The 16,784-nt window shown below is 40.6% G+C and overlaps 1 long non-coding RNA gene across 2 annotated transcripts in view; it reads left to right on the top strand.

Annotated features, from left to right (window-relative positions):
- The window catches only part of LOC110256428, a 273,715-nt gene that overhangs the window by 7,615 nt on the left and 249,316 nt on the right, over positions 1-16,784 (top strand). Inside the window, exons 1-2 of one of the 2 annotated variants that reach the window (XR_002337920.1) lie at positions 10,694-10,842; positions 12,323-12,400. This is a non-coding gene — a long non-coding RNA (uncharacterized LOC110256428). Of the gene's footprint in view, positions 1-10,693; positions 10,843-12,322; positions 12,401-16,784 lie in introns of those variants that run through there. The other variant, XR_002337921.1, reaches the window with a different exon arrangement.

Raw genomic sequence — 16,784 nt, 5'->3', positions numbered from 1 at the left:
GAAGCAAAAATAAACAAGCAAAGAAACCTAGTGCCTGGTAGATTTTAACCAAAAAAATATTCCCAAGAGAGCAAGTTCATTGCAGTTTTGCTTTTTGTTTCATCAGCTTTAATGATTCTGCAGTACTGATATTATATTTAAAGCTTTTTTATTTTATTTTATTTTTTGTCTTTTTAGGGCTGTACCCATGGCATATGGAAGTTCCCAGCCCAGGCGTTGAATTGAAGCTACAGCTGCTGACCTGCATTACTGCTATAGCAATGCCGGATCCTTAACCCACTGAGTGAGGCCAGGGATCAAACTTGCGTCCTCAAGGATAGTAGTCGGATTCATTTCTGCTGAGCCACGAAGGGAATTCCCCAATGCCACAGTTTTATTTTTGGTCATTTTTTAGTGGAAGAGGGAAACATTTGCCTCTAACAGGTCAAGGGGCTCAATTTCCTTCAGGATTTTTCTTTTGAAAAATAGCCTATGTGTGTTCACTATACTACAGATTTCTTTTTCTTTTTCTTTTTGGTTGTAGGGGAAGAGAACTCACTTAAAATCCCTTGTCCCCTGCCCAAACTTGGGGTTGATTGTTTTAGAAATTAAAAATCATCTGATTCTAGAAATCAGATAATATAATATGTATGCCACACCACATGACACGCTCAGGGAGGTCTGGGATCATACCATTAATCAAAAGAGATTAACATTTCACCAGCAAGATATGTTTATTTATGATATGTAATAAATAAAGACTATATTTAGCCTCAGATAGGTTCAGGGCAGGTCTTATTGCCAAATGAATTTGTGCTAAACTTAGAAAATATACTTTATTCCATTGCAAATATGGGATTATATGACCATAATATACATACATATATGTGTTTTCATAATACACACACACACACACTCACACACACATACCCTATATACAGTTCTTTTGTTAATCCAAAGATGTTAGTAGCTTCATTATTTTGTGAACAATTAGATTTTCTAAAAGGTTTTTTATTAAAGTATAGTTGATTTACAATGTTGTATCAGTTTCTCCTGTACAATAAACAATTAGATTTAATGTCCATCTTCTTTCACATACTTTGCTTGCTATGTGAAGGGCATTTTTTTCCTTGTCAAGGTACTTGTAGGAAACCTCTGTAATTTGAAGAAATAATTATGTTTTCTTTTTCTTAGCAATTTTACTATGTCAGTAGGGAGTGGAACAGCCATTAGGAACATTACAAAAGCATAGGCTTTATAAATAAGTCAAATTTGAATCCCATCTTTACTGTTAGTTGGCACAATAATGAAATATCAACAGGAGCTCATGTAAGTCAAACTTGGATTCATGTAGATCACAAATTGTTAGAGGTTCTTTAATGATTAACTTTAGTGAAGAGGAAAGAAGTAACTGTAAGGGCAAAGAAAGATGTTAGATACAAATATTTTCTTTCTTTCTTTCTTTCTTTCTTTCTTTCTTTCTTTCTTTCTTTCTTTCTTCCTTTCATGTCTTTTGAGGGCCACACCCATGGCATATGCAGGTTCCCAGGCTAGGGGTTGAATTGGAGCTACAGCTGCCGGCCTACACCACAGCCACAGTGATGCCAGATCTGAGCCATGTCTGCAACCTACACCACAGCTCATGGCAATACCGGATCCTTAATCCATGGAGCGAGGCCAGGGATTGAGCCCACGTCCTCATGGATCCTAGTCAGGTTCGTTAACCAGTGAGCTATAATGGGAACTCCAATACCAATATTTTATTTCTTGATTTTGGTGGTTGTTACATGAGTATGTTAATTATGTGATAATTCATCAGGCTGTATAATTATGATACTCAAATCTTTCTGCATGTACAACTTCTGTAAGTATATTTAAATGTTTATTAGTAAAAGAGAAATATAAATAGATCCTAGGAGTTCCCATTGTGGCTCAGCAGGTTAAGAACCTGACTAGTATGCATGAGGATGTGGTTTTTATCCCTGGCCTTGCTCACTCAGTGGGTTAAGGATCCGGCATTGCCATGAGCTGTGTGTAGGTTGCAGACGTGGCTTGGATCCTGTGTTGCTGTGGCTGTGATATAGGCCAGTAGCTGTAGCTCTAATTCAACCCCTCGCCTGGGAACTTCCATGTGCTGGTGGTGTGGCCCTAAGAAGGAAAAAAAAAAAAAGAATTCTAAAATGTAGTGACAGAATAATTTCTTTAATCCACAAATCCAATGGGGAAAGTATTTTATAAGAACCAAGAATAAAATAAATAGCATTGAATAGTATCACAAATACTATTAAAATGGGACAGCAAATATTAAAAAAAACCCTGGTGATTATTAACAAGATGATGTGTATATCTAGACAGGTTAATAAATGCTGTTGGGGTCAATATACAGATTGAATAAAACTCTTTGATTTGGACATTGTTCTTGCTGCCTCTGGAGTTCTAAGGTGTAATTCATTAATCCTTAGGAGTGGTTATTATCCTTAGAACTGTAAATGGTTTAGTATTTTTATTATACAGGTATTTAAAAGATAAGAACATTCATAAACATCACATTTATTTATTTTTATTTTTTTTACTCTGAAGACTAGTATTTTATGAAACAGTTTGGGAAATGTTGGCTTATATTTTAATCTTATGGGTAATAGGAAGCCATTTGGTATTTTAGGAATGGGAATAACAGTCTCATTTCTGGTAGTGTGAAGGCTAGAAGTAGAGAAATAGCAGGCATGGGACACTTCCAGTAGTTAAGGCAAGAGATGATGATCATCTTAATTCTCTTGATTAGCAGCGTCAGTTGAGAAGAGAGAATTGATGCAAGAAATGTCAGAGTGGTAGAATGGACAGGCTTCATGACTGTGGTGGATGCTGTGATCCATTCCCAGGTGCCTCATGAGTGATGTTTAGTTGCTCTGGTTGCTGGGAGTGCCATTGGCAAACAGCCTTCAGCTGCTGGCCCCTTCAGGGACAATCTCAACTACATAGAGAACTTGGCTACATACAGTGACTGATGAGGACTAGTCCCAGGTTCATGTACATACAACCTATGCAGTAACACAGTCCCACATGTAGAGAAGGAGTCTAGTGCTTTGGTTTAATGTTCTGTAGTTGCGCTTTTGGAAATATTGTTTTCTTTTTCGGGCTGTCCCTGCAATATATGGAAGTTCCCAGGTCAAAATGGAGCTGCATCTGCTGGCTTACAGCACAGCAATGTGGGATCCGAGCCATATATGTAGCCTATGCCATAGTTTGTGGCGACACCAGATCCTTAACCCACTGAGCGAGGCCAGGGATTGAACCTGCATCCTCATGGATACTAGTCGGGTTCCTAATCCATAGAGTCTCAATAGGAACTCCCCTCTTGGAAATCTTTTTTTTTTTTTTTTTTTTGTTATATATTTTATTTTTTAATTTTTAAAAATTAGTTGATTTACAATGTTCTGTTAATTTCTGCTGTACAGCAAAGTGACCCAGTCATATATATATATGTATATGTATGTGTGTGTGTGTGTATATATATGTATATATATGTAAATATATTCTTTTTCTCACATTATCCTCCATCATGTTCCATCACAATTGACTAGATATAGTCCCTGTGTTATACAGCAGGATCCCTCTTGGAAATCTTAATTTTTTTTTTGGCTTTGCCTGCAGCATGTGGAAGCTCCTGAGCCAGGGATCGAATTGTGCCACAGCAGCAACCTGAGCTGCTGCAGTGACAATGCCAGATCCTTAACCTGCTGAGCCACCTTGGAACTCCAGAAATCTTAATTTTTAAATAGAGTCTTGCATTTTCATTTTGCACTGGATTCTACAAATCATGTAGCTGATGGAGTATAAAGGCCTTGCCATCTAAGTGCATCTCAGGGTAGCTCTGAAAAGTCACTTCTAGCTTCCAATGGAGTCAGCTTAGGCAGTTTTGGGGACTGCACTAGAGCTTGACTTCATGTCTTCTCCTGCTTAATCCTGCTTGATTCCCCTTTCTTCTACAAGTATTGGTCCCAAGGGCACTTCTTTATAAGTTTCCTACCCATTAACCTCCATCTCAGAGTCTGCTTCCTGGAGAACTCAACCTGAAACTGTTAACATTTTGAATGTGGGAGAGAGAGGAGTCAAGGGTAGCTCTGAGCTGGTTTCTTTGTCTTAGTGGACGATGATGCCTTCACAGATAAGGGCGACCAAAAGAAGAGGAGCACTTTGAAGAGGGAATGTATAATGAGAGGTTGTCATATTAGAGTTAAGATTTCAGTTCTGTACTTTTAATTTTGATGTGACTGAAGGCCATCCAGGAGGAGATGACAATTTGTGAGATAGTAACCTGGAGCTCTGCACAAAGGTGTGGGTTGGGTCATGGGCTAATTCCAGGGAGTGAATGTCATTATCCAAGAATAGTATATAGAGAGAGGGTAAGAGGAAACTTTCAACCACTATTTAAGAGCTGAGCAAAAAGATTCAGCAAAAGGCAGGAGAAAGAACAATCTGGAAGAAAGGGGAACCAAGAGAGCATATGTGTGGATGGAAGCCTGATGGAAGTGAGTTAACGTATATGGTATTTGAAGGAAGAAAGGGAGACCAGTGATTCAGCCATTTCATCCTGAAATGTGATTGTGAAAGGAAGGCAAGAGATTGGGGCAGCTGGTAGAGGTACAAGCTCAAGGAAAAGATTAATTTTTTAAAAAATATGGAAACAATTGAGAATATTTATTTTGCTAAAGAAAAGAATTTTATTTGCACACATTTCTTAGAAAAGACATGCTTAGATTCTAGAATGACTGGAGTAAAATTAATTCCTAGCTCTCCTGTTAGTGTTTGAATCAACCCTTCACCTCTCTCTTCCCCATAACCCCATTAAAATGGTGGCATTTAATTGTAGCTCTTGCCAAGTGGAAATTTCTTGAAATCCTTCAAAACAGATGGGGCTTTTAAACCTGGGGAAAAGATGAACCCACTCTCCCCAATTCATGCCGGTTTCAGACTTTTGCAGAATGGAAAATCGCTAGAGGGTGGACTTGTCACATTGCCTTAGAAATGGGATTAATTTTGGTGAATTCATGCAGAGCAAGAGAAGAGCAGAAAGGAGAAGGGAAGATTTTAATGCTATGCCTTCGTGTTTAGGTCTAGATCAAGGGCAGTGAGTCCCCATGGATCATCTTTTGTTTCTGGGTATCATGGTAGGACATTATTGACAAGCCAGGGATAACAACGAGATCCTCTTCCTTTTTGCCTTCAAAAATTATCTCATTTCCCTTCATTGTTTTCATTTGATCTGATCCAGTTTTCTCCATAGTTTCTTAGATAAATGTTTCTTGAACCCTACCGTGATTATTCAGGCACACCAGATGCTGGTGACATAGCAGTGAACAAACAGACAAAAATAGGAGTTCCATTGTGGCTCAGTGGGTTAATAATCCAACTAGTATCCATGAGGATGCAGGCTTGATCCCTGGCCTTGCTCAGTGGGTTAAAGAATCCGGTGTTGCTGTGAGCTGTGTGTGATGTAGGTTGTAGATGTGGCTCGGCTCTGGTATTGCTGTGGCTGCGGTGTAGGCGGGCAGCTGCAGCTCTGATTTGACCCCTAGCCTGGGAGCTTCCATATGCCGCAGATGGGGCCCAAAAAAGAAAAACAAAACAAAACAACCAAAAACCTTTGCCATCATGGAACATACATTCTAGTGTAAGACAAAAATCAAACAAAATAATTTACATAGTGTATTACAAGCTCTTATATGCTATGGAGAAAAATTAAAGGAGGGAAAAAAGGTAGAGGGAATTGCAATCAGGCTACCAGCTTATACAGTTTTTCCTACATAAGGATGTTAGGTGAGGCATAAGTAGGGGCTTAAATGCAGCCAATCTGCTGGGAAAAAAGTGCCTTTTCCTGACTAATCATAGTGGGGCTTCAGGAGGCTACAGGTGGGTAGCCAAAAGATGGACCTTTAAATGGGGCACTCCTTGAGATGTCCTTTTGGCAATATTGAATTCCTGAACTTTTGAACTCTTGACCTAAATTTTACAAATCCTATACTGTAACTTTAAGCCTTTTGTTAATGGAAAAATCAGGTATTATAGAATTAAAATCTCAACTCAAGGCCACAACATTTCATTAGTTGTAGTCACCTATCTACATAATCTGGCACTCTGTCATAGAATAGTAAGTGGATTTGATGGCATTTCTTCTTCATAGAGTCTGGCTGAGCATTATTCTGTACTTGGCGTTGTTGATATTTTTGCATTGACTATGTGAAGATTAAATCCAGTATCTTTTGGGGACTCCTATAATTTATAGGGCTATCATAATTTTTCATTAAAAATGAACATAACTTTTACCTTTTTCAGGCATAGCACAAATGCCTTCTTCTAGTGTTTCTTGGTAAAAGCTAATGGCTTGCACTGTAGGCTAATTTCCTGAGTATTTTAAGTTGGATATCAATTGGCCCTCTCTATCTAAAGCACATTTCAGGGAGTTCCCATTGTGGCTCAGTGGTTGCAAACCTGACTAGTATCCATGAGGATGTAAGTTTGATTCCTGCCTCGCTCAGTTAAAGGTTAAGGATCCAGTGTTGCCATGAGGTTACAGATGTGGCTTGGATCCCATGTTGCTGTGGCTGTGGTGTAGGCCGGTGTAGGGGTCCTATTTGACCCCTAGCCTGGGAACTTCCATATGCTTTGGGTACATAAAAAAAAGATAAAAAAATAAATAAAATAAAGCACATTTCAACATTTTCTTCCCAAGACAAGTCAGGCTTGACCTGTCTGCCACTCTCTTGGGTACAGATGGTACATATATGTATTAAATTGCAGTTACCTTTTTTTAATAGCTAAGATTAAGGGTGTGGCACAGTGGAAACAAATCCGACTAGGAACAATAAGGTTGAAGGTTCAATCCATGGCCTCTCTCAGTGGGTTAAAGATCCAGCCTTGCCATGAGCTGTGGTGTAGGTCGCAGACATGGCTTGGATCCCTCATTGCTGTGGCTGTGCTGTGGCTGGCAGCTGTAGCTCTGGTTAGACCCCTAGCCTGGGAACCTCTATATGCTGCAAGTGCAGTTCTAAAAAGCAAAAAAAAAAAAAAAAGATTAAGGTTTGAGAACTTCTAGACTACTTAGAAATACTTAGAAATATCAGTTATGGAGCATGCCATGTAAAAAGAGGGCATATTCACTGCACTTTTTCTGTTATTGATATCATTAATTTTTATTTCTACATTTTATTTCCTTGAAATTTATTATTTTGCTTGGTTTAACTGAGTGATTAGTCTCAGAATGGTATGAAAATCCAGTTTAGAGTTGGTAGAGGAAAAAACAGAGAAGGACATTGGCCTGTGTGTATGAAGATCGTTCTAGCCACTTTGGATAGTAAGGAGGTTAAATGCTAATTAGAATTACTGAGCCTCATCTATTTGTCCTTTTTGTCTCTGCCTCTGTCTCTCTCCACCACCCTTACCAAGCATCCCACATGACTCTTTTCTTGGGGGGGAGGGGAAGAAAACACCATAAACTCCTACACTGTTGGTGGGAATGTAAATTGGTACAACCACTAAGGAAAATAGTATGGAGGTTCCTTTAAAAACTATAGAACTACCATATGACCTAGCAATCCTACTCCTGGGAATCTATCTAGAGAAAACCATAATTCGAAAAGATACATGCACCCCAATGTTCATGGCAGCACTATTTACAATACCCAAGCCATGGAAGCAACCTAAATGTCTGTCAGCAGAGGAATGGATAAAGATATTATTCAGCCATAAAAATGCATGAAATAATGCAATTTGTAGCAACATGGATGGACCTAGAAGTCATCATAATAAGTGAAATATGTCAGAGAAAGACAAATATATGAGATCACTAATATGTGGAATCTAATAAAAATGATATAAAAATTTATAAAACAGGAACAAACTAAAAAAAGATTTCAAAACCAAACTTAACTGTGGTTACCAAAGGGGAAATGTGGAGGGAGGAGGGTTAAATTAGGAGGTTGGGATTAACATATGCACACTACTATATATAGAGTAGATAGGTAACGAGAATGAACAGTGTAGCACAGGGAAATCTACTCAATATGGTGTAATAACCTATATGGAAAAAAAATATGAAAGGAATGGTTATATGTATATGGATAACTGATTTACTTTGCCATACACCTGAAATTAACACAACCTTGTAAGTCAACTTTACTCCAATAAAATTAAGAAACAATGAAACCAGACAGCCAGTCACTGCAAGAGTCCTTCCTAGTGAAACACCAGCCCCTTCCTTGAGTCTATTTTTATTTACCTTTAGACTTTTCTGCCTTTTACTCATCTTCATTACATTCTCTGTGCCTCTTGGCGAAGGGATGCCGTTCTTCTTCAACTATAGTCAGATTGCATCACGATTAAATTGGAAACAATGAGAAGCTGACAATGCTGAAAGTATTCCATATTCATTCTGAATTCCTTTAAGCCTCAGGCATAAATGCCTACATTCATGAGAATATGGATATTTAAGAAAAGGAGAAGTAGTTCCTATCGTGGCTCAGTAGTAACGAATCTGACTGGTATCCACAAGGACACAGATTTGATCCCTGGCCTTGCTCAGTGGGTTAAGGATCCAGCATGGCCATGAGCTGTGGTGTAGATCACAGACACAGCTCGGATATGACATTGTGGATGTGGTGTAGGCCAGCACCTGTAGCTCTGATTTGACCCCTAGCCTAGGAACCTCCATATGTGGCAGGTGTGGCCCTAAAAAGACAAAAAACAAACAAAAAAAACACCCCCCCCAAAAAAACCCAAAAAGACGAAAAAAAAGAAAAGGAGGAGAAAAAACTATCATTCCTTCCCTCAAAAATGGCATCACATGTGACCATGAGAGACTGACTATTCCATGGGCAACAGCTGGACCACATATGCAAATAAAACTCTGACTCACAACCTGTAGCAACCTGTGTAGGAAATCAACCCCCTTATCTATAATAAACCACACAAGAAGCCAGCCTGCTATAAATGGTGGGGACCCACTTGGAATTTCTGAGTTGATATGAAGATTTTTTAAGCTGAAGACATTTGAGATTCAACAGATTCAGAGAGAACCCTTCTTGGAGCTTCCTTTTTCTGACAAAAAGTGGCAACTTCTGGGAAATGAGGCTACCCGTTTGGACACTAAGAGGTGAAATCCCTGGGGAAGTGAGGAGAGTGAAGAGGATGTTGTGGTGATTGACAGTGAAGTGGACAAAATGCTCAGCACAGTCGGACCCCTAGTACAAAGGAAAGGCAAAGCAGAACAGAGATGGCTCTGTTAATACTGGAGCCTAGTGTATCCAATACATGGTCAGCCTCAGATGTTTTCAAGATACCCTCATGCCATTAATGGTTATGGCGGGTAAACTGTCACGGTCAGGAAGTTCCCTTTGACCATGAAAATTGGGCATTCTCTCCCACAAGAACACGAGTTTTCATCTCTTCAATACCAGAGGACACACAGGGCATTGATATCCTACAAGGTCAGACTCTGCAGACTTCTATCAGTGAATTCTGCGTCTGCATTAGAGTAATCAAACCAGTGCTGAGGGGAAGCACCAACTGGGGACCAGTAAGTCTACCATGCTCGTGAAGAGTGATAACTGTCAAACAATGTAAATGGCCTGAGGTGCATAAGGAAACAGGAGAAACTAAGAACTGTACCAACGTATGGTATGCTCTACCCATAGTGCTTTCAACAGCCCAGTCTGGCTAGTAAAGAAGTCAGATGGCTCATGGTGGATGACTGTGGACTACGGAGAACTGAACAGGTTAGTTCCCTCATCCATGTGGCTGTGCTTAATGCTGTCATCATCTTAGAAACCTTGGCCAGTGCCTAGGAGTGTATCATACTATACTGGACTTAACAAAAATTTTAAAACTATATCCTTGGTGGCTAGGTCACAAGATCAATTTATTTTCACATGGGTGGAACAATAATGGACTTTTCAAGTACTTCCCCAAGGCTATCTGCCCAACTCCACCGTATGTCATGGGGTGGTAGCCTGATTTGCATCTCTGTTCTTCCGCAATCAGTAAAATGGGCTCATTGCACTAAAGATAAACTTTTTATGTATGAAGACTTGTCTCTGCTGTGGGACACAGTGCAGACTTTGTTGGAACTCTCTTTACACTTCCTGTAAAGAACATATGGGACTGAGGGTCAGAGCAGCAAGCCACCTTTGAGAAGCCAAACACTCTAGCAAAGCAGACTAAAGCTCTGGGTATCTCCCAAGCAGGGATGCCACTGGGGTAGATGTGTCTGTGGCTCTGGAAGGTGTGGGCTGGGTTCTGTGGCAGAGACAACAGGGGAGAGTACCCCTAGGATTTTGGTCCTAGTTCTGGAAGGGGACAGATACCCTATATACCTGGTAGAGCATCAGCTGCTAGCTGTGTGCACAGTGCTCCTCCAGGTAGAGCCTCTCATGAAGGAGCAGCCTGTCATGGTAAGAACTTCCCTTCCTATGAAGGGGTAGACTGAGAATAGGTTGCATTGACCTACCTCTGCTGTGTTTCAAACTCCCATGTTGACTGAGTGGCCTACTTGCAGCAGAGGAGACCCTGTCCACCAGCCACTGTCTCTAGAAATGCAGGTGCTACAAGGCCTTTTGGGGTATGTAGATCCTCTGAAGCCCCCCTCCCCTGTTCTGTGGAGGCCCCTGCAGCCTCTCGGGAGGGAGTGGGGGAAATTCCTGCTGATGCTTGCTTTACAGATGGGTCTACCAGGGGCAACTTGTCCACTTAAATTGCAGTCATTATTCAGCTCAACACTGTCACCATCTGGATGGAAAGAAGAACTGCAGCATCCAGGGGCTGCTCAGAGGACTTTGGCTGATGATCACTCATCATTGAAGAAGGAAAAAGGTGGGGGTCCTCATCTGGCATATCTGGCATATCTCCTCAGGCCTGACAGTGCTGCCTTTCCTGGCCAACGTGTATAGGATGCACGACCTGGTCAGACTCTTAGAGCTGCAGTCATATTTACATCTAAGGATAGGGACACAAGTGGAATTTTTATGCCAGAGAAAGACCTTCCCATGTAAATTCCTACCAAATATCTGTGTTTTCCACCTTAGGCTTCTGCTGCTCTGTCACAGGATGGGCCCCAAATGGGAATACCTTCCTACAGTGGGTCCACATGTGTGCCTGGTAAAGCAGTCAATTCAGCTAATACGTATGTGGGCAGCTACCCTTTCCTACTGTGTCAGGATTGCATGGGTAGCATCAGCACTCTAGTGAGGGAATTGGGAGGCCCTAAAGCAGTACATTGAGGAAGAACAGCCTAGGACTTTTGCTGAAATACTAACTGCCTCTGTACACCAATGATAAATAGAATGGGGAGACGGAGTTGGGGGAAACTAAAAATGTAGCTTTAATTGCTAGGCAAAGAGGGGAACATAGCAGGCTAGTGCCTCAAGAACTGTGCTCCCCATTGGAGGGGCAGTGAGGAGTCTTACAGGGTTCAAGGAGCGGGCGTGATCAGCTGATGGACATTTTCCTTATTGGTGGGTGTGATGTAATTGGGATTCAATGTCATTAACCTTGTTCCAACTGGCCTGGGATCTAGCTACTTGTGGGCAGTATCCAGTTGACTTCTTCCACCTGGTGGGGGCTTCAGCTTCGACAAAACAGCTCCAAGGACATGGCTTAGCATATTATCTATAGTCTTTGAAGAAGAACTAACTAAAGGTCCTTGATTTGTTGAATAGCTAAACTATCACTATTCTGTCTTGCTTGACTTTTCTTTTTTCTCTGTATTTTCTTACTTCTCGGATTAAATTGATTCTTGACTAGTTTTTCTATAGATAAAAATACAGGTGGAGGACATGAATGGGGGTCCACCCTGGAAAAGCCCCACTCTGGGGCTTGCTTTGTTACAGGATTAGTAGTTTTTTTAATCTTTTTTTAGCTGCACCTTGGGCATATGGAAGTTTCCAGGTCAGGATCGAAGTCAAGCTTCAGCCGCAACCCATGCTACAGCTGCTGGCAACTCAGGCTTTTTAACCTGAGCACCAGGAATCATTATTTTGATCTGTTTTCTCTTGCCTGTGCCTCTATTGCTCCGGTGTTATCTGCTTCTGGTGCAGCCAGATAGCCACCTAACAAACCACTCCCATGCTCGTGGAACCCCTGACTGACTGCTCAGGGCACATTGTGGAAGAGAGGGGCCTGTGAGAGTCTAAGAGCCAGCATGAGGGTGGGGGGAGTGTTGGAGGAGATCATCCAGAGAATGAAGGAATGTGACCAATGACTGACCTGTGAGCTGGACTGGGGAGTCCAGGAATTTGAGGCTCCTCACCCTTCCATATCCCTGAAATGTGTATTCCACCCATCACTCCCACAGCTGGAGCCATTTTCAAGGAGGCAGCCTGAGAGAGCAAGGCGTTGAGACCATTTCGACTGTGGACATGACTGAACCCAGGTAAGACTTCTGTATAAACTTAGACTTAAGTATAAACTTGTAAGATTCTGATGGAGTTTACGGAGACCTACCTTTGCGGCAGCCCATTATAATCCTTGTAAGTTCCATTGCTTAATATCATTATTATTATTTCCATTGCTTACTAAACTTGCCACTACCGATCTGGAGTGGCCTGCTTTTTCTCTCCTTGCCCTGTTCGGGGGCCAGTTTCAGATTTTACCCAGAAGTTTCCGAGTTTTTGAACCAATGCACCTTCACTAAACTGAGCTTTTAACTTTTCTCTTTTGGTTGGTCTTGGTTTATTTCCACAAACAGGTGTGTCATTTATACTATTTAGAAATCTCTTTGTAATGTTTTCAAGTCTTTAAGATACAAATAAATATTTATTTGCTGTGATGCTTTCTATATATATTTTATTTCTTTAAGTTCTCTACTGAGGTTTCGACGTTGTCTGATGCATGTAGTACAAAAATCTTATTTGAAGCAAATCAGTTAATCCTAAAGATGAAGAAAAATCAATATGAGATAGCTGCAAATAAACCTACTTTTCCTAAACTCTTAAAAATCCTCAAACAGTACAAATCTGCATTTTAATAGAAGTGTTTACACACTGGTTTCAGTTGTACAGAAAATGAGGAAATTCAACTATTGAAAAGCCTGAGACTATAAAAACGTTTTGTCTGAAAGACCTTTTTTTGTTCAAGAAAAAAGGTCTTCAGAAATTTTATAATGTTTTATTTAACTTAATTTATTTATTTTGGTCTTTTTAGGGCTGCACCCATGCCATATGGAGGTTCTGAGGCTTAAGGTCCAATCGGAGCTATAGCCAGAGCCACAGCCAGAGCCATAGCAATGCCAGATCTGAGCCAGGTCTGTGACCTGCTCCATAGCTCACGGCAACACTGGATCCTTAACCCACTGAGCGAGGCCAGGGATTGAGCCCGCAACATCATGGTTCCTAGTGGGGTTTGATAACTGCTGTGCCATGATGGGAATTCCTCATGACCATTTATACTTTGGGAAACTCATAGTTTCTTTTTGTGGTTTGGCTATTTTTTTTTTTTTTTCCCTCCACTGATTGGCTGAATTGGGAGGAGATGGAGTACCTAGTTATATGCCTCATTGTGCTAACTAACACACTTGCCAAAATATAAGCTTGTTCATGATGAGATCCCTGTCCCTCCACACACCCACTGGTGGACACTTCCTGTCGCAGGTGTGAAATTTAGTAGGCATGAGTTTCCAGCTTTTTTCCATGATAAAGCTAATTAAGCAAGAGTAATAAATAGTCTATTTTTTTCAGAAGTTATCTCTTAATTAAAACTTTACCTGTTTTCTAAATAAAGGGTTGAACCTGTTTATGAACATGTGTGCCTGCTTTTAAAGGCGTGAGAATTACCATCCTAAGCACTGGCTCCATTTCTTTGGTGCTAAAGCATACCTACTTATCTGCTTTATCACAACGTGAAGTTGAGTACACTCCAGCCAGCACAGGCACTTTGAATGGACGGTTTCAGCTTGAATCATGACTCCCCCAGGCTCAATTCTTTTGGTATTAGCAGCTTAAATGTGCACAGCACAGAGAGGGGCTTTGTTTGGGGCTTGTAAAAGAGTAAATCATTCAGCATCTTTAAAATGTCTGGAATAGTTGCATGAATGCAACTGCACGGTGACTTGCTAATGTAAAATATTAGATGTACCCTAAGTACCAACAGCAGCTTGGAGAGACTAATGGTCCCTCTTTAATTTTGTGGCTGACACCTGGCAACATTTGGAACTATAAATAGAGTAGCAGGGAGGGAGGAGGAGAGCCAAGAGATTTCTTGTTGCTGTTTCAATACATGGAATGAGAAGGTTTTCAAAGAAAGAAGTGGGGAATATCACATATGAAAAAGAATTAGGGGTTTGTTCTGTTGAAGCATGGCTGCCACAGGGCCTGCTAGAGTATATTGTAGTTAAAACACCCTGAATTTTAGTTGAATTTGTAGGGTTCCTCATAATTATGGGTGAAGTTGAAGGAAGCTGCTTAATCTCTCCGGGAACAAACAAAATTGTAAATCACCAGGACTTTAGGCTATACAACCAGGGGGCAGGAGCACTGTCTCCTTCATTAGGTTTTTCCATTCCCAGTTATCCAGCATTGGGGTAGGGAGAGGGGGCAGGCAGAGGGGAGTGGCAGAGTGAAGAGGGGGAGTCGAAGGTTCCCAGAGTTTTGATAGGGTCCTGGGAAAGGATCTAATTAGCGGTGTCAGCAAAGTAACCTGTGTCCAGAGAACTTTCTAGAAACTGTTCAGTATGGAGACTGTTTATTAGTGGGTAGATAGAAATAGAAACTCTACCTATGTCTCAATATGGATTGACTTCTTTTTCAGATCTTTCTGTATGAGAAATCTAGGATTATATGGAGGCAGAAAGTATCAGTTTTGGTAGACTAATAATCTGTTAGCCGCTTGTGAGGGTGTAAAAGAGCGTAAACTGAGAAGGCTAAACCGCCTGGGTTTGTCTCAGCCTTGCTTCCACTAGCCTCATGATCTCAGACACCAGATTTAGGTTTCCCAAGCGTTGGTTTCCAAAATCTTCCTCCTCATAAGTGTACTATGAGAATTAAATGAGATGGCTCTGCCAAGAGCCTAGTAGAATGCTGACAATTATCTTTAGTTTCTTCTCTTTCCTTGGAATTCAAAGAGACATTTATGTATCAGATAGATTTATTTAACTGTGATTTCTTGTTTTCTTAATAAAAATGTTTATTAATTATTATGTTACAATGTTATGCTAGAAAAAGAAAAAAAGATACAATGCTCTCTTCCTCAGGGAAGACTCTTGCAATCTCAGATTTAAGAGTAAGTTAACCATGCACAGGTCTAAAACATTCCCTGTGGTCAGGTTTCTAATCTCTGTTTTGTGCCAAAGGAGCCATAAGAGATTTGAGCATAATATCCAGCTATTTTAATGGGTTTTCTAAGAGTCTGAATTGACTTATAATACAGGCAGCACCATCTTTTTATGCTAGGATTGAAAAAGCCAACATTTTTTTTCCTGAGGATTATAGGATTACCTTTAACACTGCATTTCATAACCTGTTATAAGACCTAAGGAACTCAATAAGTGCTAAATAATGATATCTAATGTGATTTTTTTTTCTTTAACATAAGCATATTAAAATTTGAATTCCTAAATTTCTCTATTTAAGCCACTTGCTCTTATAACTTAGTCCAGTAGAAAAATCTGGAGGATTCATAGAATCTTATATTTACATGTGGTCAAACCAAATTAACCCATGACATCCCTCTTGACTGAACTTATATTTTCTCTGCATGTGGTTCAGCCTGAGTGGGGCTTCTGTTTCTATTGACCTTAGCTTTCTTATGTTAACCTCTGATAGCAACATCCACACGAGTTTAAAGGTCTGTTACCTAAAATAAAATCCTTCCATGCTGTGGAGTAGTAAATGATAGATTCTGTGTGTCACAGTACTTAGCAGAGAGTTAACAGTGCACTCATACCAAAATCAAACTAGGTGATTTTCCTGCTGATACCTAACAACAGTAAATTGAAGTTTGTTACCATATGTTATGGGTCACATTTTTGTATGTTTTAACTTTTTGAAATTGAGGTGCATCTCATAATCTAGGGCATCTTACAATAACTGTCATCTATGAGGCAGACATGACCTTGTTACCACTGCTGAGACGTAGGAGTCCTAGATTATTCCTGGTGGCATGACCGCAAAACTGCAACTGAAATTTTCAGTCAGTGGGCCATTTCAGGAACAGTTGAGAAAGACTGTATTTCCTACTTGTGGTTTGGAAGACCTTTTTTTTTTTTTGGCTTTTTTAGGGCCTCACTCATGGCATATGAAAGTTCCCAGGCCAGGGGTCAAATTGAGCTGTAGCTGTTGGCCTACACCACAGCCGTAGCAACTTGGGATACAAGCCATGTCTGCAACCTATACCACAGCTCCGGCAATGCTGGATCCTTAACCCACTGAGCAGGGCAGGGATTGAACCTGCATCCTCATGGATCGTAGATTTGTTTCTGTTGCACCATGATGGGAACTCTTACACTGACACTTTATAGTAAGATCAGGAAAGTGCCCATAGATCACAGTGTTTTTTTTTTTTTTTTTTTTTTGGCTTTGGTGGCAAAATGGATAAAATTGATGGAAAAACATGGGCATCAAAGAAACCAAGTTGAGGAGCCCGTTGTAGCTCAGTGGTAACCAACATGACTAGTATCCATGAGGACATGGTTTGATCCCTGGTCTCACTCAGTGAGTTAAGGATCTAGCATTGCTGTGAGCTGCAGTATAGTTCACAGATGTGGCATAGATCTGGGCATGCTGTGGCTGTGGTGTAGAGCTGCAACTGCAGCTCTGAGTCCA

The sequence above is a fragment of the Sus scrofa genome, chromosome 13 (genome assembly GCF_000003025.6).
Source record: "Sus scrofa isolate TJ Tabasco breed Duroc chromosome 13, Sscrofa11.1, whole genome shotgun sequence".
NCBI classification, from domain to species: Eukaryota; Metazoa; Chordata; class Mammalia; order Artiodactyla; family Suidae; genus Sus; species Sus scrofa.
This window is presented reverse-complemented; position numbering and strand designations above follow the sequence as displayed.